Raw genomic sequence first — 16,633 nt, forward strand, 5'->3', positions numbered from 1 at the left:
GCACACTTACATGAGAAGCATAGCTAGGAGGATCGTGGTCCAGGACTGTCTGAGCGTAAGTGCAAGACTCTCCTCAAAAAATTAACCAAAGCCAATAGGGTGTGGGTGTGACTCAAGTGGTGGTGTACCTGCTGAATAAGTGGAAGATCCAAAGTTCAAACCCAAGTACTGCCCAAAATAAATGCAAATTGAATTCGAAATTGGGGATAAGTCAAAAATTCGTTTCTGTCAATATTTTTCTTAAATATTCGTTAGTTGGGCTTATGATATCAAGCATCGATGAGTTCAGTGCACCTTGCAATGGATGGTTATAATCCCTCAAAAGGCAAAGCAAAAAGAAAAAGAAAAAACAAAACACACCTGATGCTTCCATGTGTCTTTTTGCACTGAAAGTGAATAGAACTGATCACCTTGGCTAAAACAGCCCAGCTTGCTCAACTTCAGAGCAAATGATGATTCTTTACTACCAAAATGGCAGAGTGTCTGTTGGCTTCACATTCTCTCAGCTCCATCCTCCTTTGATTTTTCTCCTCCTTTCACTTTTCCCTTTCTTTTCTAAGATGAATTTCTTAGTCCACCAAGCTTAGAAGAGACTTTAAGTTCCAGGCTGGATTTTCCCATTTGGTGAAGTCAAATGGTTGAATTTATCAGCACAAAAAGCACAGCTGAGCAATTATCCAAAGCCAAACCAACTTCTTGTGACTTAGCATCTTGTATTCCTTTTCTCATTTAAATTAAAACTTAGTTACATTTAAAATGCATGTTTGGTTAGACAATGAAAGACATGTTTCTGTGAATTTGTACATGTAGTCAAAATTTTATTAGTACTCATATGTAGAGAGAGCTATATTTTCAAAATGCTGAATTATTACACTCAAAACTGTATCCATACAAACAATTCTGCATCAGGAAGTAGCGCTCAGAAGCTCCTGGTGATAAGCTAACTCATGAGTTATTTATTTACTTATTGCATATCAACACTGTGCCAAGTAGTGTATTGAAACAGGGAGAAAAGACTTTCCAGACTCTATAGTTCCCTGGGACTAAACATGAAAATAAATACCAAGCCCACAGGGAAAGTGCCCGCACTCTCCTAGCTGGGATTGTCAGAAGTATTAGTTGGTGGAGCAGGTGGTTGAGAACGGGGCTAAGGGAGGCTGGATCTGCCCTCTGCTCAGTTCATGTAATCAGAGATCCGAATGTTCTTAACCTTCCTTTCTTTCGGGTGGATGAACAACAAATTAGGAATTTGGAATTGCCTTTTCCCCAGAGACCCTCTGTTCATCCAGGCTGATGTTAACTTTTTGTGAAATTAAGAGACCTTTATTTGAAAACAGCTTCTATAGCTGGAGGCATGGAATATAAGAAATCCACTTCAGGCTGTAATAATTGCTGGCTGCCCTGGGAAATGGCTTCAAGGCCGGAGCAGTCCTGGCTCCACGCAAGCACGTCCTCTAATTACTGGCAAACCTGTGTAGAGCCTCTATGTTAATCAGTCTCTCAGAGACTTCAGCTTTATGTGCTTAGTGCAGATTCATGGCATTTTTCTTTTCACGTTATTAAAACTGATATTTCACAGAGAAGAAACTATCTCCCGACAACTGTTAAAATGCAAAGTTTCCCTCATAAAAGAGAACTACAAGATTATTCTGAGAATATCCCATAGAGAATTCCAAACAAGGCTAAGAAACAACACATCAAAGGAGGAGGGGCAAACATTTTTTTAAAGGCAACTGAGTCTAAAATATTAACAAAAAGACTCAACAGTTGGCCCATAGAATCAAGAGGTTATAGTATAATTAATTTAAGTGCTTGTTATAATTATGGAAATAAACATTTCATGCATAAATGCAAACCGAATTATACATAATTATGAAAGTACCAAACTAATTGGAACATTTGGTAGAACATAGCAGACGCCAAATTGCCATTTAAACCAATGACACAGTGCTTTGCCTGCGCACGGGAACTATTAATTAATACTAAAGACGGGCATGTTTGGAAATCTGTATATCTGCCATATTGGAATTGCATTTTATTTGTTCATTATACTGCACATTAATCATGAAGTAATGACACTTTATGGAAGAAATACAAGAGGAAGACTGACTGGCCGTGTAAGTTTAACTAGGTATAGAAGCCAACTGAACGAACGGACAGAAATATTTTCAAGATCAGATTTCCTACCCACTCCCCACCTGCCATATTCTCAACACTGGGCCTCCAGGGGACCAGGGAGTGAGTGACAGGAGCTGACCATCAGACCAGTGAAGAGAAAACTGTGTTCATGTGAAGCGGGTAACAGTGAGTATAAGATTCTTCCTTAAGAAATGGAAAGACGGGGCTGGGAGTTTGGCCTAGTGGTAGAGGGCTTGCCTAGCATGCACAAAGACCCAGGTTCGATTCCTTGGTGCCACATACATAGAAAAAAGCCGAAGTGGTGCTAAGGCTCAAGTGGTAGAGCTCTAGCCTTGAGAAAGTCCAAGGACGGTGCTCAGGCCCTGAGCTCAAGCCCAGGACTGGCAAAAAAGAAAAAAAAAGAAAAGAAAAGAAATGGAAAGACTTAGAAAAAATCATATTAAGTGAAGTAAGCCAGACTCAAAGGAACATAGACTCAATGGTTTCCCTCAGTTGTCATAATCAGTAGAAACCATGGGTTCTCCTAGCAGACATTTACAATAGAACAAAACCTAGATACATAAGGCCATATATATGACGCTAAATGAAAGGACCTCCAGGATATAGAAACAAAAGCCATATAATGAGTGATTGTTATCCTTAATGTACTGTGTTATCTCTCATCTCTTTTGCTGTCCCTTGGTTATCTCATATTGTTACAGTATTTTACCTTGGTATCTGATATATTGTATATATGTGTCTTGGGTTATTTGAAATAGGATAGGGAAGGGGAGAAGAAAACAAGATGAGGGGTGGGGGTAGGGGGAGGGAAATGGGGACCAAGACATGAGAAAGGGTGTAATGTTTGTAAAGTAATGCACCTTCTATCTGGTGAGTATAATGTAACCCTTTTTGTAATTACAATAAAAAATATATGGAAGAAAAAAAAAAGATTCTTCCTTAAGAAGCTTAAGTTTCAAAGTTAACCTGAACCTTCCAAGATCCCTTTTGGCTTTCTTTTCTTTCTTTCTTCTTTTTTGTTGTTTTGCATTCATGAGTCCTGAACTCTGGACCTGGGCGTTGTCCCTAAACTCTTCAGCTCAAGGCTACCACCCTACCCCTTGAGCCACAGCGCCACTTCTACTTTTCTAGGGTTAATTGGAGATAAGTGTCTCACTGACTTTCCTGCCCAAGCTAGCTTTGAACCATGATCCTCAGATCTCATTCTCCTGACTAACTAAGATCACAAGCATGAACCACTGTACCTGGCTTTTCCATTCAGCGTTTTTAAATGCTTTGTTTATTGTACCTTCTTTGTCTTCTTGCTCCACCATATAACTTTATGGAACTAAGATTATGCAACTCCTTTTTATAGCCATGAATGCTAAAATGTAGGTGTGTTTCCTGCTTGGAAAAAGAAATACAATATCACAGTAAAAATATTTTCTACTCTTCTTCTGTTCCTTTGAAACTCACATTCCTATAGAGCAACTGACTTCAAAGAAGAGAATCGGTTCTTGAAGAATTTACTGCTCGTGTTGCCAAGAGGCCCATGTCATTTGTCCTCCACATGTTTATACATACATATATGCATAAGGTGGATTTACTCAAAGACCCTGGAGAGAAGGAACCGTGATTTCTCTTCTTTTACTTCTCAGTGACTGGTATGCATGTGGAGTGGCATAGCCACTGAGGACATTAAGAACTTCTTGTCTCATAACTGAGAACTCTTGTGGACAATCTGAAACTGTTTCCATACACCTTGCTTAGATTCCTATTGGTGTAAAATATTCCTCTTATGGAACTGTACATAAGAAATGTCCATCTTTCCTATGCATTCTTGTTACAATAGAAAGTAAAACATAGAATACTGAAGAATTAATAACTTAAAGCCCTCCCTGCTTAAGTGCTAAGGATTAAAGTAGGGCCTTGTGAATACCATGTAAACACTCTACCTCTGAGATAACCTCCAGTGTCTTCCTCCTCTTCCTCCTCCTCCTCTTCCTTTTTCCTTTCCTCCTTCTCCTCCTTTTTGCAAAAGAAAGTCTACTTTGCTTTATTTTTTCAGTAATTACTTCATCTAATAGAAGTGCAAACCATGCAAATCAATAAAAAAAATTCGTTCATCACAGGACTGTTGAGTTGTGAGTTTGTCTACCTGGTTTTCCCTTTCCTCTCTCTGTGGGCATGGAAGGCAGTGTTTGAGATGAGAAGTTTGAGTTAAGATTTAGTCAAGAGTATATGGCCGCTTCTCTGAACCTCAAAAATCTCCACTCAACAATGTAAATGGCAATTGTTTTGAAGATTAGATGATGTAGTTCAAGGGATCCAGTATTACCTGGCCTGTGGGAAATATTCAATAAACCACATGATTTTGCCAAGAAAAAAATGCTCTAGAATTCTAAAGTACTTGTCCTTGTTTTCCTAGCCAAAAAAACCCCCAAACCAACAAACTGTGTGTGTGTGTGTGTGTGTGTGGGTGGGTGGGTGGGTGTGTAGGGGTGTGGGTGTGTGTGGAAGTGTGTATATGTGTTGGTCCCTGAACATTTTTGATCAAGGCTAGCACTTTATCACTAGAGCCATATTCCACTAATAGCTTTTTGGTGATTAGCTGGAGATAAGAGTCTCAGGGACTTTGTTGTGAGAGCTGGCTTCAGACTAACATTCTCAGATGTCAGCCTCCTGAGTAGCTAGGATTACAGGCATGAATCACAGTCACCTGGCTAGCCAACAATTTTATATCCTTAAAATATGTATAACAAATTGTACTTTCTGCAACTCTTCCTCATGAAATCGAATTGATCCTTGACAATTAGAAGGTTAAGTACAGATATATTCATCCATTTATCACTGTTCTCTTAGTGGGTTAAGAAATGTTTAATACTTATGCATGTGTTTGCTTCATAGTCAAAACATACAATACACATGTATATGCTACCATCATTTAGAATAAACTTGTTCAGGGACAATTAATCTTGAGCTTATTTCATTCAAGTCTATTTAGTTCCTAGGTACATCATTAGATGTGCAAAGATGTTTTAGTGAACAACAGATCACACATCCTGTAGTAGCCCCAGGAGATTATATCACCTGCTGATGTCATGGCTGGTTTAGTTTATAGGGGTACACTATACAATATTTGTCCAACTAAAAAATAATCCCCAAATGATGCATTCCTGAGAATGCATCCCTGCTATTAAGTGGAGAGTGACTTTATATGGAAGTATTACACAAATAGTCCCCTGGTTGCCTGTTGCTAGAGTTTCGCTTACCAGTGACTCGTTTCCTGACTGTTTCATATTCTAGCATTTTTCCCTCTACCCAGTGCTTACGCCACTGCCATGCATTTGTCTTTGTGTTTGCATTGTCTGGTAATTTGGATATTTTTATTTGAGATTATTTGGCCTGTGTCAGGTATTCTTCTCTCTGGTCCCCTGGGTCTTGTATCGTCTTTTAAACTTCTCCTTTTTCCTTGCTCTCTTTTTATCAGATGTCATCCATTGTGCCTCAGTATTTTACCCTTGGGTGTTTCAATTATGCATGAAGGAGATCTGCCTCCCGCATTTCCATTTTCAGTCTAAATAATGGCACCTGAGAATGAAAGTCTCTGCATTTAACTTGAGGGGCTTCTCAGGGCCAGGTTCCACTTGCGCTTTCTCCTGTTCTTTCTCCATCTTGGGTGTACCTTTAAATGAGGAGTGCTCTGCACTCACCCTGCACTGGAATTGTTTTCTCCCACCTTCTAGCTAAGCTGTATTCCCATGTGTGTGTGAGCTTGTCACTATTGTGGTTCACTTGACAGTATGGTCTTTGAGACTGCTGCGGCCTATACAGGAAGAACCTTATTTGATTATTTCTTCAATCCCTGTTAACAGTTTAAAATTCTCCTCATTCTGCCTCAGCTTGTGCTCCACGCTGCTGTGTAAATACGTCTTAGAACCATTCCGCTGGAGATTTGTGCAGGTATTCCCTCTAGTCTGTGTACACACGAAGCACGCTCTATGGCATGGTGAGCTGTGTTCTGAGCTGTTGAGAGAATCTCCCAGCACCCTCGCTGTCCTACCTGGTCACATGATCACAGAAGCCCACTCTGCAATATCACAGAAAGTGTGCCTAGAATCCAGAAGCAGCAGCAGGAGTAAACAGAAACCCCAGGGGAGTAAATAGTATTTTCCAGGCACTAGGATTCCATAACACTGAAAATGTCTAAATAGTTTCGAAAAGATATACATAATCAAAATAGAGCAGAAAACTTTTCATTGTAGAAATAAGATCATTAAACATACACACCTCTTACCTTTAACTGCCACTATTAGAAGGAAGATGTGAATGTGACAGCAAGACCAAAAGATAGTAATGGCATAGCAGAAGTACCCTTAGCTTTCTTTATGGCTACTGCCACCAGATGTTTTTGGGGTATTAACATTCTCTTGGAGGGGGGAGGGAAATGGGGACCAAAACATGAGAAAGGGCATGAATGCTTGTGAAGTGATGCACCTTCTATCTGGTGAATATAATGCAACCCTTCTATTAATTACAATAGAAATTAAATGAAAAAAAAATTCTCTTGGAGCCTGAACTGAAGATCTCCCATTCCAAGGTGGGGCAAAGTAGAAATGTTATATTTCTTCAGCAGCTTGGTATGGTTTGAATATGAAATGTCCTCATAAGCTTGTTGTTGGACATTTGATGGTTGGCTCATAGAACTGTTTTTGGAAGATGGTGAAGACTTTAGCAGGCAAGATCTCTCTGGAGAAAGTCAGTCACGGAGGAGGGTGTGTCCTTGAGGGGTCAAGCCTAAGCCCTTCTCTACATTCTTCTCTTCCTGCTTGCCTAGAGGTGAGTAGTCTCTGCCACTTGCTACTATTGACGCGATGATCTGCCTATCAGGGCCAAGAATCAGTGGAGCCAAGGGCTGAACTAAAACCCCAGAAACTGTGAGCTAAAATTAATCCTTCCTTTCCTTAGGTACTTTGCCACAAAAATGATAAAATCTGGCCAACACAGTCTTTAACCAAATAAAGTCTCTGTGTGTTCCTGAGATCAAAAATATTCAATACCTCTTTGGTTAATGCCAGAGGAACCCTGTTTTGCTAGAGGGACCCACAGAGAGTAGCACCATGAGAACCTCAAATCAGCACAATCTGGGTTTTGCTTAAGCTTCATTGTCACTCAAACCAATCACTGATTGCTGAATATGAGTTAAATGCAGTTAAATGGGTTAAATGTAAGTTAAAGACAATGAACAAAATATTCGTTTGTGTAATGATCAGCAAAGCTTCTAATAGGACATGAATGAGTGGCAAATAAATACAAACCTCAAACACGAGTGGAAAGAAAACAAGCAGGCAGAACCCTCTCTCTTGGGAACTGTGCTTAAAAAAAAGGAAAAAAAGCTGCTGAAACAAAGACTGAATATGAAAGATACAATTATTAGTTAAATCATCTTAATGAAATATACAGACCTATGTGCTCTTATATAGATAATTCATATGTAATTTTATTATCTCTCAAGGTTTAATTAAATCTGTGCCTTTTGGCTAATCAACAGCAATTAATGGGAGATGCTTATGTTCATACAACTAATAAGAAACATTGATGTAGCCTTCACCGAAATTCTACTCATTTTCTGTATGACAAACAAGAATAAACAATGGCATGGGATGGTGTATGTATGTGTGCAGCCAGAATTAAGTAAGTGAACATCAGTCTAGGAAAACAGAACCTATGTGATGTGATGTGCGTATGTGTGTGTGTGTGCACTTAACTGTGATTCTGTGATTTACATAATGAAATCTAATATTCTGGTTCTCATCCCTGCTTTAGTTCTGATATGGTTTTCCTACAACTTATAACTTCCTGATTACAAGAGGTGGTAGGAGAATATTGCACCTAATCTTTACTCTGGACCCTGGTTCCAACCAGAATGTCTAACAATCTGAATTTCCTAGGAGATGGACCACTACTTATGGTAGGTTCCTAGATAGGGGTGGATTTAATCTAAAATTGTACCTTCATAGTAATTTCTAGGCTACTGTTTGAACTGTAATCCTTGGCCTAGCCAAGTTGGTACATAAATTAAACATAAATGAACCAACATAACCTTGGAAAGAAGAACAAAGAAATGGGAATATTTATTTTAAAATAGGAGATCAGAGATAGATGGATATTCCAACAAGGCAAATCTAATGAATGTCTTCTTTAGGTATGACATTTTATCTGCACATAACTTACAGAAAAAATTCAAATGGATTGAAAAGAAGAAGGGAAAAATGAATGACTGATTAGGATTATCTGAATTGGTTGAATGTCATTCTGGTTTTATGAATATAAATTCACTCCCAGCAACTAAAGCATGTGTACTTGTCATCTTTGAAGCATGAAAATGCAAAGCAAGAGAAGGGACACTTTTCAAAAGCATGGAGAACCAAATGTGTCATTTAGTTCATAACTTGCCATAAAAATAAATTATGACTTGTTGATCCTCAGCTTGGCATCACCCTTTCAGGCAAGCAAGATGGTCATTTTTAAAGTCTTCCTATCTCTTGAGAATATAAAATCCGGTGAATCATGAATGATACTGATTCATTTTGTATTGGAACCATTGGTAAACCCCTTGGCAATGCACGAATAAACATCAGATCATTTCTGGTGGAAATTTGTTTTGATTTGTTTTATACTATCTTATGCTTCATTAAAAATAACTTGGAGGAAAGAAATTTTTTCTTGATTTTTTTGCATTGTACTTAATAGAGAGGTTACAGTTATATTCGCCAGATAGAAGGTGGATTACTTCTCACACGTTGATACCCCTTCTCATGTTTTTGTCCCCATTTCCCTCCTCTACCCCCTCCCCTCAACTTGTTTTCCCCCTTCCCTTTTCTATTTCAAATAAACAAATAAACAGATATACAATATGCCAGGTAACAAAGTCGGATATTGTAACAATATGAGAGTAACCAAAGGGCAGCAATAGAGAAGAGAAATAACATAGCACATTAAGAACAACAATCACACGATAAGAGGAAAGAAATTTTTTAAACCTCAGCCTGTATAAAGCAAGGCTTGGGGGAAAATGGGGGAAGCCGGCCCTACCTCCGCCCCAACCACACACAATTTAATCAGGGTAGCTCTGATTTGAACATGAAGTTAGATTTTCGTTTGCAGAAATGATTCTTTGACTGGAGAAGACTTTCAAATCACCATCTACACTATTTTCTTCATTTCATGACATTAGATTATTTGGATGTTCACAAAAGGACAGAAAAGTCATGCCAAGGCTGGCTTCTGGCTATCCCACTAAGATCCTTTGCCTCTGGCAGTTCAATTGGTTACCAAATCCTCTGCCTGGCAACAACCTGCCAAGCTGGCAGAGAATTTGGTCAACCAAAAGTACCATTGTGAACAATATATGCCACTCTTTCCTGTAGGTACTGCAGACTTCCTTGAGACACAAAGGCAAGCAGGTGGAAATGTGCTGGATTTCAACCCCACTTCCACCCATTCTACTTGGGAGTCTTTGGAAGGATAGAAACACACAGTGGATCTTCAACCTGAGCTGATTCAACCCAGCAGCCCAAATAAGGGATTGAGTGTGACCATATCTGCTTGGCAAAGTAATTCTGGTAATGTCTGGTTGCTTTCTCTCCTGCTAGTTGTATTGGCAGCAAGTTTTACAACACTGTCCTGACAGATCGAGTTAGAGCTTTCAGACAAAGAGAATATTAACTTATGTAGAAACACACACACACACACACACACACACACACACACACACACCGAAGAGGGAATAACATATTCTCTGCTTTTACATACTGCCCACTCTTCCTGACATTCACACTTAGAACAGGCAGGAAAGAGACAGACACTTTCTTAGATACCAGAGATGAAAGCCATCTCAAGATTCTCCTTTCCAGGAAGAACAGGGTTGATTTTCTAGATATTTCTCTTTAAGGGCAGTATCTCTGCCATTCCTCTTAAGGTCAGAAAATTCCCACTGGGCCTGGCTAGAAGCAGAATGTGTAGAATGGAAGTAATCCTGTGGATAGAATCTAGGTCAGGAAAGCAGTGTGCACTTGGAAGTTAGCAAAGTAGTTTGAGAGACTGAGTCTCTTACCATGTAAGAGACTGGCAGGGTTTGAATACGGAGGGGAGGGGAGGGGGTGAAGTGACATCTAAGGAAAGTGTGCTGTCTTTAGCACTGTTGTTTCCACACCACCCTGTTGCTATGAAGAATCTTTCACCAGAACCCTCAATTTGGGTCTATTCGCTATTTTCTGGATATCAGCACAGGAAGTAGATCTCACAGCTATCCATACCTCACTGCGACTTTAGTCTAATTTCCTAATGATATCATATGTGTTTATATTGTGTAACCACTGTATATGTGAATTCAAAAAGACAGAGAAAATCTTCAGTGGAATCAACGGGCATACTTTTCAATAGCAAGTCATTTGCTATAGAATATAAAGTAGAATCACCATTGAAATGTGAACACCTGAGGCATCATTTAATTCTTCCCACAAAAATAGTCTTTATGACAGGTCATTATCTCCATCCCTCATCAATTGTTTATTATCTTTAAAAAGTTTTGATACTTCATTCGCCAGCATTTTTTTTCACTTCTTTTGAAGGAATGATTACAAAATGGATCAGGCAGCTTCCTGTTGCCAGCTGTGGTGGTTTCACTTCGGTCCTCTGAGGACAGCCACTCTTCCTCCTCCTCCTTGCGAGATCCTTTTCCCCGAGTCACATTTTTCCCATTCTGTTTTACTTTGTCCATCAAACCCCCCACCCTTTTTTTTGTTCTCTCTCTGAAGAAATCTACTGGAGTTTCTAAAGCTTTCAGACACATACCTCATACGTCTGTCTTGAGAAATAGATGCAATGAAGGAAGCTTGATATCTTTATAATGATAATTTAATGGCTCTACTACTTGATGTTAGAAGAATCCTCAAAGTAAAATAGTCCGAATGAGATTACAATGTGTGCACTCATTAAGCATATCTGATAGGCACGATATGAATCATAGATTAAAATGTATTCTGAGTTAAATTTCATGCATTAGCTTAAACAATCCTCTATAGGATAAATAGTGTCTTGGCCTAGATTTTGATTATTATCTTTCATTCACTCCCAAGAAGACCTTCAAACTTACTTGCCTGAGGCATTCGTAAGCTCCAGGTTTTTCACACTCATGAAAGAAAGATAAGAATCACTCTGGAGAAGTGGGAAATCCTCTAGCAAAAATCAGTATGGGATTAACTCTTTGTATTTTTACCCAATCAATCTCACTTTTTAAAAATATTAATTTATTTTTATCAATTCACTTAACTCTTTAACCATAATCCCTGGTATTAGGCTGGCTGCTGCATGTTAACGTTAACTAAAAGATAAGAGAAAGTACTACAGGTCTGAATGGCTATATTCCACGCAAATTTATATATTAAAACTCTGTTGCAGTGGGAGGACAGCAAGAAACGGTCATCGATAAACACAGTAAATCTGCGGTCTTATCCTTGGATTTCCCAAACCTCAGAACTGATAGAAATCAAGCTCTGGCTGATAAGCTACCATTTTGTTGTGATTTATTAGAAAAGCCTGAACAGCCTAAGATAGTTGATATAATTTATGTAGGTGTGGACAATAATTCTCAAAGATATAATCCTGAAGGCCGTAGTCTCTAGTTTTAGAATCTAGAATGTTCAAACCCCTAAAGACTAAAATCCTGAGACACGGAAATCCCCCAAATACAATTCTGGAAAAAAAATAATCTAAAAATATCTTTCAAATTCTTGCTCTTCTTTTTTTAAATTGAGCATTCCTTGATACATTTTCTCTGCTATGGAAAATCCCTTACATACAAACAGATATAACCACAGACTGAGCAGGGACAACGCTCAGAGCCACATGGCTTATTCTACTATAGAAACAATTGTTTTTTTTAAGCCATTCATAAACTTCCATGGCTTCTGAGGCAAGTACATTTTTTTTTGCCAGTCCTGGGCCTTGAAATCAGGGCCTGAGCACTGTCCTTGGGTTTTCTCAGGGCTAGAGCTCTACCACTTGAGCCACAGCACCACTTCTGACTTTTTCTATCTATATAGTACTGAGGAATTGAACCCAGGTCTTCGTGCATGCTAGGCAGGCACTCTACCACTAGGCCAAACTCCTGGCCCCCAAATACAGTTTTAATTCAAGTAGAATCTCTTGGAATTGTATCAGCTGCAAAGAATGACAATGCAGATAAGTGCTATGGTTTTAGAATGAACTTTTTTACTTTGCCATACCACATAGAAATCCACTTATTTAAGTTTTCTGTCAAATGCACTGAAGTAAATGGAAACCAAAATCAAAGAAACACAAACTTAATTGGTAAGGTGAGCATCGCTTTTATTAGTCCAAATGGTGTCTAATTCCAAATCTGTCATCATAATTGGGGGGTTCAGTTGAAACTCATTTTCTTCCATGAGATCCACCAAATCTAAAAATGTCCTCCTCACATTCCCCCCCCCATTAATACATAAACTGATACGCTCTAGAATTTCCAGATCCAACACAGGGGTGCGAATTGTACAAAGCTGATTAGCTATTGCTTTGAAAGTGCCCTGTTGTCATTGTGTTCTACTTTGGTGCCCTGTGTCTTATGTACACATTTATCTGCTATGGGGAAGGGAAAAGGGGGGTCACAAAATGGTGAGACAAAGGACAAAAGATGAGCCAATGCAATAGTGATATTCACACAACACTATGTTGGAAATGAACTGTTACAACTTGAGGGGAGTGGAATGGGGGGAGGAAAAGTGGGAGAAAATGGGGAAGTAACTCCGTTTGATAAGAAATATACTCATTACCCAACTTAAGTGACTGTAACCCCTATGTCTATCATATTTACAATAAAACACATTTATTATTGTACTTTATTGACTGGGTAATGTGTAGAGGAGTTGCAGTTATATTTGTCAGGTAGTGGGTGCATACTTCTCGAACATTGATACCCCTAAGAAAGTGCTATTTGTTAGTCAAAATGAAGCATATATCCACTGTGTCTTGTTAGATTTAATGGTAGAGATGGGATGTCAGCCTTCTTCAATCATCAAATGTCTTTGGTTCAGAAGGTCACCAAGCTTGACACAATTTCTAACTTCCCCTTTTTCAATGAAGAATGCTAACTACTGATCAAAAGTTCTGCAGGCATGCACAGAATTAGATGTCTTTAACAGATAGGATCTTTGGCCACCTGTGGTATTGTACTTCTCTAGGGACATACATGTGTAGATGACTTGTCCTAGGGAGTGAACCCCAGCTTTTCAGCATCCTGCTTGAAGGACATTTGACAGAGTTGTGTTCATTCTTTGCCTTGCATTCCTCCTAGCAGTCATACCACAGCCTCTTCTAGGCAACTCATACTTGTTAGTGATATTAACTATAGACTCAATTTCCCCAAAATACAGCCAAGTCTTTGTAACATAAGTTCTCAGAGACAAAAAAAAAGTGAGTTACGTTTGCAGATGATTATTCTTGCTTATAATGGCTGACTGCTCATGTCTATTACAATAACCTTTATTTAAAAATATTTTTAAAAGATTTTCTTTATTTTTACAGCTCTCAAATTTATTTAAAAACCTCTTTTCCCTGTTGATAGATTGTTATTCCTTGGCTCCATGTAGCTTCCACGAACTGACTTTTACTTATTAAATAATCATCTGCTCTGCTTGCTGTGATGGCACTAATAGGGGAAAAATGAAAAATATTTTCATTATAAATTTCATCAATATTTAGAAGAATATGCTGTTGGAAAGCATATGTGGTTTTCTCTCACAGTGTTCAGATTTTTTTCCCCTTCTGGAGCAGAAAGTGATGAAGAGGACTGAAATAAACACATTGAATGTCAAGTTCCTCAGAAATATTTGATTCTCCTTTCAGTGTGCTGTTGAGCAGTGAACCCTGACACAAACGCGCTTTTCTGAGACTTTGACGTTTAATGACTTGCACTGTGAATTATATCTACAGAGAACCCTTACAATGGTGGGTTATTTCATTTTCTACATAGCTGTCTCCTTCTCACAACCTGAATGTCTTAGAAAGGACATGAGATTTGGGAAACGTTTGAAACTCGCATATTTGGAGTTAGTTCATTTTTCAGTACTAGAAAACCAGTAAGAATTATCACCATAATCAATCATCATCTAGGCTCTGCTTACATAAAAACACACCTTCTTTCTTTGATTATTGTCAAAAATTAAATGCAGAATGTATGCCTTTGTTCCATGTGGTAAACTGATTCAACCAAAACAGCCTAGGCAGATGTTGTTCTGCACCTCAAAGGGGACATTTTCCAAGAGGACTTTGACCATTTCAAGAGGAATTTTTAGGTGAGTCATAAGATACTGTTACTCTAGTTGTGGGGATTGGCAAAGAGCCAAGCTGAACAATGAAAAGAGCATACCAAAAGGAAGCAGGGAACAATTCCAGCATGGAACCGGACAGAACGGTCCACTGTGCCCGCAGTGATTCTCCTAGAAAAGGGAAGCCAGATAGCACAGGATTCCCTGGTAATGGGAAAGTTACAATGTCCAGCCAAACAGTGGGGACACATCTAGAACAATGAGTTCCGAAATTATTTCCTGATCCTATTTGATCCTATGGATTGCTGTTTTTGTTTGTTGTTTGTTTTTTATTTTGTTTTTCCAACCCTAAGCTTGAACTCTGGAGCCTGGACACTCTGTGGGCTTTTTCAGTTCAAGGCTAGCACTATACTATTTGAGCGATATCCATTTCTGGCTCTTTTTAACTATAAAACATTTATTACAATTACAATACAGTTATACATATTGATAAAATATTTTTAAAAGTCTTTTTACTCTAAATTTAGTAAAAAAAAAAAAGAATTGTTACTAGCAAGCATCAATAAGCAAATGACTTTTTTGTCTAACCTTAGAAATAACTAGTGCAGTACAACTGTTTTAGGTGAGATCAATAAATATTGACTAAACTTCTCCATCTGATTTAGTACACATATGTAAGAGGTTTGAACCTTAAAAATAATTTACAATATTTTCAGTTAGGTCAAAAACACATCACCAGTAGACAGAGGATAAACAAAATGGCTTGGCCTTGATTTTTTAATATTAATTTTACCAACAGTCTTTGTAATAATAGGAAAATATGCGAGCCACAGGGATGTGACCAGAAGAGATCACTACTGCACTGTTGGTGGGAGTGCAAACTTGTTCCACCACTCTGGAAAGCAATATGGAGGTTCCTCAAAAGACTAAACATAGAACTCCCCTATGACCCAGCAATTCCACTCCTGGGAATCTACCCAAATATCCAGAAACAAAGCCATACTAAACCTAGCAGCACAACGATGTTCATCGAAGCATTATTCATCATAGCTAAGATACGGAACCAACCCAGGTGCCCCTCAGTAGATGGCTGGGTCAAGAAGATGTGGTATTTGTACACAATGGAATTCTATGCTGCCATCAGAAAGAACGACATCGCCCCATTCATAAGGAAATGGAAAGACTTGGAAAAAAATCATATTAAGTGAAGTAAGCCAGACTCAAAGGAGCACAGGCTCCATGGATTTCCTCATTGGTAATAATTAGTATTCCGGTTTAGGATTCTCCTAACAGAAGATGATCACAATCGCCCAAAAGCTCCATACATATATCCATATAGGATGGGGTTAAGTGAAACGAGCTCCAGGATGTGGACACAAGAGGTTTATCTTCGTGATAGCTGTTCTTAATGTACCAAGTGAAGCTATTTCTTTTTTCTTCTTTTCTACTGTATCTGACTTTGGCACTTGGTATATTGTTTATACGTTTGTTTGTGTATTGAAAAATGGGAAGACAAGGGAAAAACAAGATGAGGGGCTGTGGGGAGGGAAAGTGGGAGAAAAACATGGAAAGGGCCAAAGCTAGCATCTTTCTGTTGTAGTAAGTGTCTCTCTCTCTGTGTCTCTGTCTGTCTGTCTGTCTGTCTGTCTGTCTGTCTGTCTGTCTGTCTCTCTGTCTCTCTCTGTCTCTGTATCCCTCTCTATCTGTCTCTCCGTCTGTCTCTCTGTATCTGTCTCTCCGTCTGTCTCTCTGTATGTCTCTCTGTCTCTCTGTCTGTCTCTCTGTCTGTCTCTGTCTCTCTGTCTCTGTCTGTCTGTCTCTGTCTCTGTCTCTCTCTGTCTGTCTGTCTCTGTCTGTCTGTCTCTGTCTCTCTGTCTGTCTCTGTCTCTCTGTTTCTGTCTCTCTGTGTCTGTCTGTCTGTCTGTCTGTCTGTCTGTCTGTCTGTCTGTCTGTCTGTTGTGGTTAGTTGTTAACAAAGGTGAGGAATTCCTTTCCCCAGTTTTAAGGACTCTCCTAAGGGAAGAACTGGTTTCCTGGGAGGAGCAGCTGTCCAGCCGCCCACCCCGAGGGCTGCCAGCTAGTGGGCTGTGGACGGGGCGGGCGACGGGGAGGATGGGGGGGGGTGGACGGGGGGGAGGACGGGGCGGGCGACCGGGCCTCCCAAGGGG

The sequence above is a fragment of the Megascapheus bottae genome, chromosome 23, assembly GCF_031878675.1.
Source record: "Megascapheus bottae isolate mThoBot1 chromosome 23, mThoBot2.hap1, whole genome shotgun sequence".
NCBI lineage: Eukaryota > Metazoa > Chordata > Mammalia > Rodentia > Geomyidae > Megascapheus > Megascapheus bottae.